Below are 6412 nucleotides of genomic sequence, written 5' to 3' on the forward strand. Positions count from 1 at the left end.
TTTTTCTGTTGTGCTGGGTTGACCCTGGCTGAACACCAGGTACCCACCAAAGCTGCTCTAACACTCCCCCTCCTCAAGTGCACAGGGGAGAGAAAATATAATGAAAAGCTCATGGGTTGAGATAACGTCAGGGAGAGACCATTCAACAGTTACTGTCACAGGCAAAACAGACTCGACTTGGGGAAAATGAATTTATTACCAATCAAATCAGTGTAGGATAATGAGAAATAAGACCAAATCTTAAAACACTTTCCCCTCACCCCTTCCTTCTTCCCAGGCTCAACTTCAATCCCAATTTGCTCGCTCTCCTCCCTGCCAGCAGCACAGAGGAATGGGGAATGGGGGTTGCAGTCAGTTCATCACCCATTGTTTCTGCTTCTCCTTCTTCTTCAGGGGGAGGACTTCTCACACTCTTCCCCTGCTCCAGTGTGGGGTCCCTCCCATGGGAGACAGTCTTCCATGAATATTTCCAATGTGAGTCATTTCCACCGGCTGCAGCTGTTCACAAACTGCTCCTGTGTGGGTCCCTTCCATGGGGTGCAGTCCTTCGGAAACAGACTGCCCCAGTGTGTGTCCCCCATGGGGTCACAAGTTCTGCCAGCAAACCTGTTCCAGCGTAGGCTCCTCTTTCCATGGGTCCACAGGTCCTGCCAGGACCCTGCTCCAGCATGGGCTTTACGCAGAGTCACAGCCTCCTTCAGGTGTATCCACCTGCTCTGGTGTGGGGTCCTCCATAGGCTGAAGGTGGGCATCTCCTCCACTGTTAACCTCCACAGACTGCAGGGCACAGCTGCCTCACCATGGTTTTCACCATGGGGCACAGGGGAATCTCTGCTCCAGCACCTGGAGCACCTCCTCACCCTCCTTCTTCACTGACCTTGGTGTCTGCAGAGTTATTTCTCCCATGTATTCTCACTCCTCTCTTTGCACAGGTTAAATATGTTCTCGCAGAGGTGCTACCACTGTCACTGATGTACTTGGCCTTGGCCAGCAGTAGGTGCGTCTTGGAGCCAGCTGGCGTTAGCTCTGTCAGACATAGGAGAGGCTTCTGGAAGCTTCTCACAGAAGCTACCTGTTTACCCCCCATGCTACCAGAATGTTGCCATGCAAACCCAATACATCTCTCCATAACATGAGTAAATCAAATAAAAAAGCATTTATTGTCTAAAATGGGAGCTTCTAATTTCAAGTAGTTAGTGCTTGCTTAACTTGGAAATATAGAAACAGTGTTTAATAACCTGAAACTTTACAAAAACAGAGATTCTGGTTTATGGATCCAGCAGATAATGGAATCTCTGAATTCTGTAAAATTTAGACCTATGGAAATTGCAGAAATTTCCCAAACTGATTTTCATTTTCTTATTTGGAAGATTCTCTGGGGCCACCTTTTGAATCTGTGCAGTGCATATTTTAGTTCTGGATGTTTTTATCTATGCATCCTCCTTGAGGTTGGTGAAATCACATTTAATTTGCAGGTATAAACTAAAAAAAGTTATCCTTTTTCTTATTTCTAAAGTTAGTTTGAATTCACTTATTTCTAAAGTTAGTTTGAATTCATAATGGTAAGTGTACTTTGTGGAACTTAAATTGTAGACAAAAAGTACATGATTTATTCAGCCATCAGAATTGTTTGGCTGTAAATTAAAATCTACAGGTGGGTAAGGTTGATAGGTAGTACACTTGCTGTGCTTTCATGTATGTTCTCCTGAAAATAAAAGTCCTTTGTTTGTACAGAAAGACTTGAGTAGCTGTTTAAATGAAAGCTTGTTATTAGAGGTAATGTTATACTTCTGTAAAATAAATGTAATCTCTGAGGCTTTTATAGTATATAACAGCCAATAAACTCAAAGGCCTTACTGGAAATTACGAAACTAAGCTTTGCAGACCTCTACTGAAGTAGTTTATGTATCTGCATACAAGGCTCTGTAGTCTGGCAGGTCTCTTCTTATGCTTATCCCTGGGACTTTTTAGTTTCACCCCAAACTTAGAGTAGCCTATGTTCAAACTCGGGATAGAGAAATAAACTTTCCCAGAAGAATTTCCCTTAATATGTAGGGATTGATCAAGAAAGCTCCAGGATCATGTGCTGCATATTATAGTACATCTTAACAACACAACATTGTTAAAGGAATAAAATCAGACTTAGATGAACAAAACCTGCTATTGAAGAGGAGTAGAGGCTAGCTGAAAAAATGGCTGTAAATGTTTGGATTCTTACCTCTTCTATTTTAAAATTGTAACTAGTCTTCTTTTTTCCAGTTCTTTATTTACTCTTATATTGATTCATTTAGTCTCCCATCTCTACTGCTAGAAAGAGGGGTTTTTTTAACCATTTGTATTTGGTGTAGTGGGACTTGAAGACGATGAATGAAACAGGTAAGAAATAAGTATTAATTTAACATTGTGTTTGCTGGTTGTTTGGCATTCTCTGAAAACATATTACATTATTCTGAGTTGATAATCAATTAGCAATAAGATTTTCATAATCCAGTAATAGCTGCAATAAGGGACAACTTACTGATCTGAATACTGTTGGCTGTAATAGCACATGCAGCATTGCTTTTGGCCACCATTGAGTATTCCCTGAAATTCATTTTACTGGTATTGACTATGCTTGGTAAATCATACTGCATAAAAATCAGCAACTGACCTGCCTGAAAATAAACCAGAAAAATTTGAACATAATTAGTTTTCTTCATTCCTCTTGTTATTAGAAGCTTTGGTAAAATATGATGGTAGGTAGGTTGGAAAATAGACCCTGGGAAGCTTTTGTGAAGCTTGGACAGCTTATGTTTGCGTGAGTAGTGTAGCAAATTCTGCACTCTGGTGAGGTGGACTTTTATGATGCCAAGACATGGAAGGCAAAGGAAAATCAAGTTCTAGCCATTTTCAATACTTTACTACTAAATTCTGCTCTCAGTCAAGATAAATTAGATGTTCAGCACTCAGGCAAACATGCTAAACTACAGGCTTTCAGTTAATTCCTCCCCATTCATTTTGAAATATTCAGCATACAGAGGAGAATTCAAAATGTGTTTGATGTAAATGTAGAACTGTTCGTTTGAGGCAGTCTCCACATCTCACAAAATCTAGCAGTTACAATATAGATGCAACTGGATTATAATTATTTGCTTTCTTCGGTAAGACTGTTTCTTTTTTATTTAGAAATAACTGAAGTCTGTTGTTTTACAAGTTAAATATATTTTTTTTTCTCTCAATAAGCATCTATAGATTGTGATTAAATTATTAGAAATAACAAATACTTTGAACAATCAGATTTGTAATTAAGTTATGATTCTTTATTGATGTGCAGCTTTTCACTAACTTATAATAATTTTTACGTATCTTAACTTTTTACATGCTTACTAGAAGCACTCCAAACTTTATGTTACTGATACATGTGGTAAGCATCCATAAAACTGTATGCTGACAATTTGAATTTTAATAAGAGTTCCTTACACTTCTCTATACTGTTAAATTGTAACTTTAGATGTTGTAACCAGAAATATTTTTTTCCTGTTCTTTTTCCATTCAAGAGAATTACTAGAACTGTATCTTGAACATTTGCTGTTCAGCCCCAATGAGTTTTGTCATTATTCCATCACTGAATGAGGTCTTGGAAGTAAAGCATTCTGACACTTTGTCCTGTTTTTTTGCATAGATATTTCATGTCTTCAAAGAGCATGTTTCAAATTATTGCACTGCAGTATGCTTAATGTTTTTTTCCCCAAAAAAATCCCACATTTTATTGTTGAGGTGACAGTTTAGTATATAGTTAATTAAATGTGTGAAAGCTGTTTATAACTTTACAGCGATTTATTAGGAATTGGAATACGAGCGAGACATGCTTGATTTTCCTTATATATAGTGCAAGATCTTTGTCAAGCACATTTTACAAGTATTTGATGCTTCAACTTGGATGGAAACATATTCTATGTAGTTAAGGACCAAGTTTTATTCCACCCATTACTTACTCCTGGGGAAATCTGAATAGAGTGGTAGCTAAGTAGAATTCTTGTGTTCAAGGTGATAGTTACTGAGGTCATCAACAGAAATATCTTTGCTTCCTCTAGTAATACATTTATTACAAAGTTACCATCCCTCTGGTGTTCTTTCCTGAGCTGAGGTGCTGCTATTACACTGCACTTGACCTTAGCCAAAATGATGAGAGGTGATTTGATCTAGCTCCTCCACTGTGTTAGTGCAAAGTAAAATATGCTCACTCATGAGCATCTTCACTGGACATTCAGCCTGCTGTAGGTTGTACTTGTGTTTTTCTCAGTGGCTTAGAAAAGGATATAACTTCTGTGTTCTGTGAACAGTATTTTTCCTTCTTATCTTCTAGGAGCCTTTTGTTTCACAGAGCTTAATGACATCCCTCCGAACTGTAGGTACAGGCATTATTTGTAATGGAACATTTCAGTGACTGGTTTACAGCATGAATTCACAAGTATGATCAGAAGTGGAGAGGTGTAGCATGGTGCTGGGCAATGGACACTAGGGACTGGATGTTAATTTGGACTTGTTAAAGCAAATGTGCAGAGAATGGTGACCCTACAGCTCAGTGCTAAAAGGTTGAGCCTTGAAATATTTAGTAGTAGGATTACTAACGCTGTAAGGTTTTTAAATGGCTGCAAAGCTAACCTATTTATTGTACCATTTCAGAGTTGGTAAATTTAAGTCAGGGGCATGAGACTTTACTGAAATCTCATAAAACTTGTTCTCTGTAGAAAACAAAATTGTTCCAGGTGAAGTGATTAAAAATACTTTCTAAATATTTGGTGCCATTTTGATTTTTAGTAATTATCTAATTTTTTTAAAATACAGTTGCTTAGAAATCCTAGTTACATATGTTGGTGATGGACCTGAATACACTTGTATATTCTGGATATTAGCACAGCTATCAGCTCAGTCTATGGAGTCCCAGGGAGTGTCATACTTAATTTGCTGATGGTGTTTTTGTTGTTGATGAATGCATGTGCAAGTGCTGGCCTTTAACAGGGTTATTAGGGTAGCCGACATTCTCCCAACAGAATCCCATCAGCAGTTGTTAAAGGATATTGCAGAAGTTTATGTATCCTCTCCTTGCTCAAAATGAGCATTTTGCAACTGCCAGGTAGCCATTACTACCTTTCTAAACTCAGCTGCATATGTGTGCATATGTGTATGCTTTTGTGAGAAACAGATCATCGGTTAAGGAATAACTGCACAGAAGGAAGAGCAATCCATTCCTATAATGCCACCTCCCCACCCCAAATTACTAATGACAGACTAAGCAAAGTGGTACAATTTTAGGGAACCAAGATCAAATGTTAGCCTGGAAACAAGTGAAACAATTCTATGGTCTGAAAATGTTTACTGCCAGTAATACCTGATTATGCCAATTGACTCACTGATACCTGCTAAAACACAGCATCATAGACTAAATTAGGAATAAAATATACTTTCTTAGGTCTTGCAATTTGCATTGGGGACAAAGTGAGACCAAAATAAGCAGCAACTCAGCAGCTGTCTTGCCACATCTGTGATGTTAAGATTGAATTCAGAATCTGAGATAAAGTATAGAAAGGGGGCAGAATAAATGGGAGAACCATTTTAGTAACATCTCTGGAGGGAGATTCCTTACCCTGACTTTCCCCTGCAACAGATAACAGCATTTTAATATTACATTATTTTAATCTGGGTGTGTTTCGTTTTCTGTGTGGCCCCTGGCAAAACAATTTACCATGTAAATACAAGAGCGCCTGAATTAAAATCTTTTGACACAAGCCAGCAAAGGACAAAAGAGTAAATGCAGGGATGTGACTGTACCTCAAAGGACACTTTTTTTTTTTTTTAATATTTATTTTAAAAAAGAGTCAGACTTAATTTCCTGGGTTTTGTTGACCTTCCTCATGAACAACAGTGTTTGCGATTTTGTAATTTGCAGGTAGAATTCAAGTATACAGAGTGACTTGCCACTTCCAGTGATGAGCTCTATGAGCTCTTTTGCCACCACTGAAGTAAAGAGCAAGGAAAACATTACAGCTCGTTCACCATCTGCAAAAAAATTGCTTTGGGTTTAGGTATCACCTTTCTGTTCCCAGCTTAAGTAACTGATTTTTCTCTTGCCACCCTCCTCCCTTTTCTAATTTGACGGAATAGGTGGCTGGGGTCTTTAGTTATGTTGGCCTGTTTCAGAAAATTAATTTGCCTTAAAATCCTTTGAATCTGTTTGAAATAAAGAGCTAATCAATCTGAACAAGGCAGGCAAGTATAATGCTAAAGAAAATGGTAAATTTGTGTTTAGGAGTTTTGGCTTTTTTTTGTCTCTAATTTCAATGCATTTCTAATTCAGATTTAAAAAAATTGCAAGGTAATGCTTTGGATTGATAGCCTATTTGTATGGAAATCTATTTCAATTACTTCATGA

This window comes from Tyto alba, unplaced genomic scaffold, assembly GCF_018691265.1.
Source record: "Tyto alba isolate M040663 unplaced genomic scaffold, T.alba_DEE_v4.0 Super-Scaffold_5, whole genome shotgun sequence".
In the NCBI taxonomy this organism is placed as follows: Eukaryota; Metazoa; Chordata; class Aves; order Strigiformes; family Tytonidae; genus Tyto; species Tyto alba.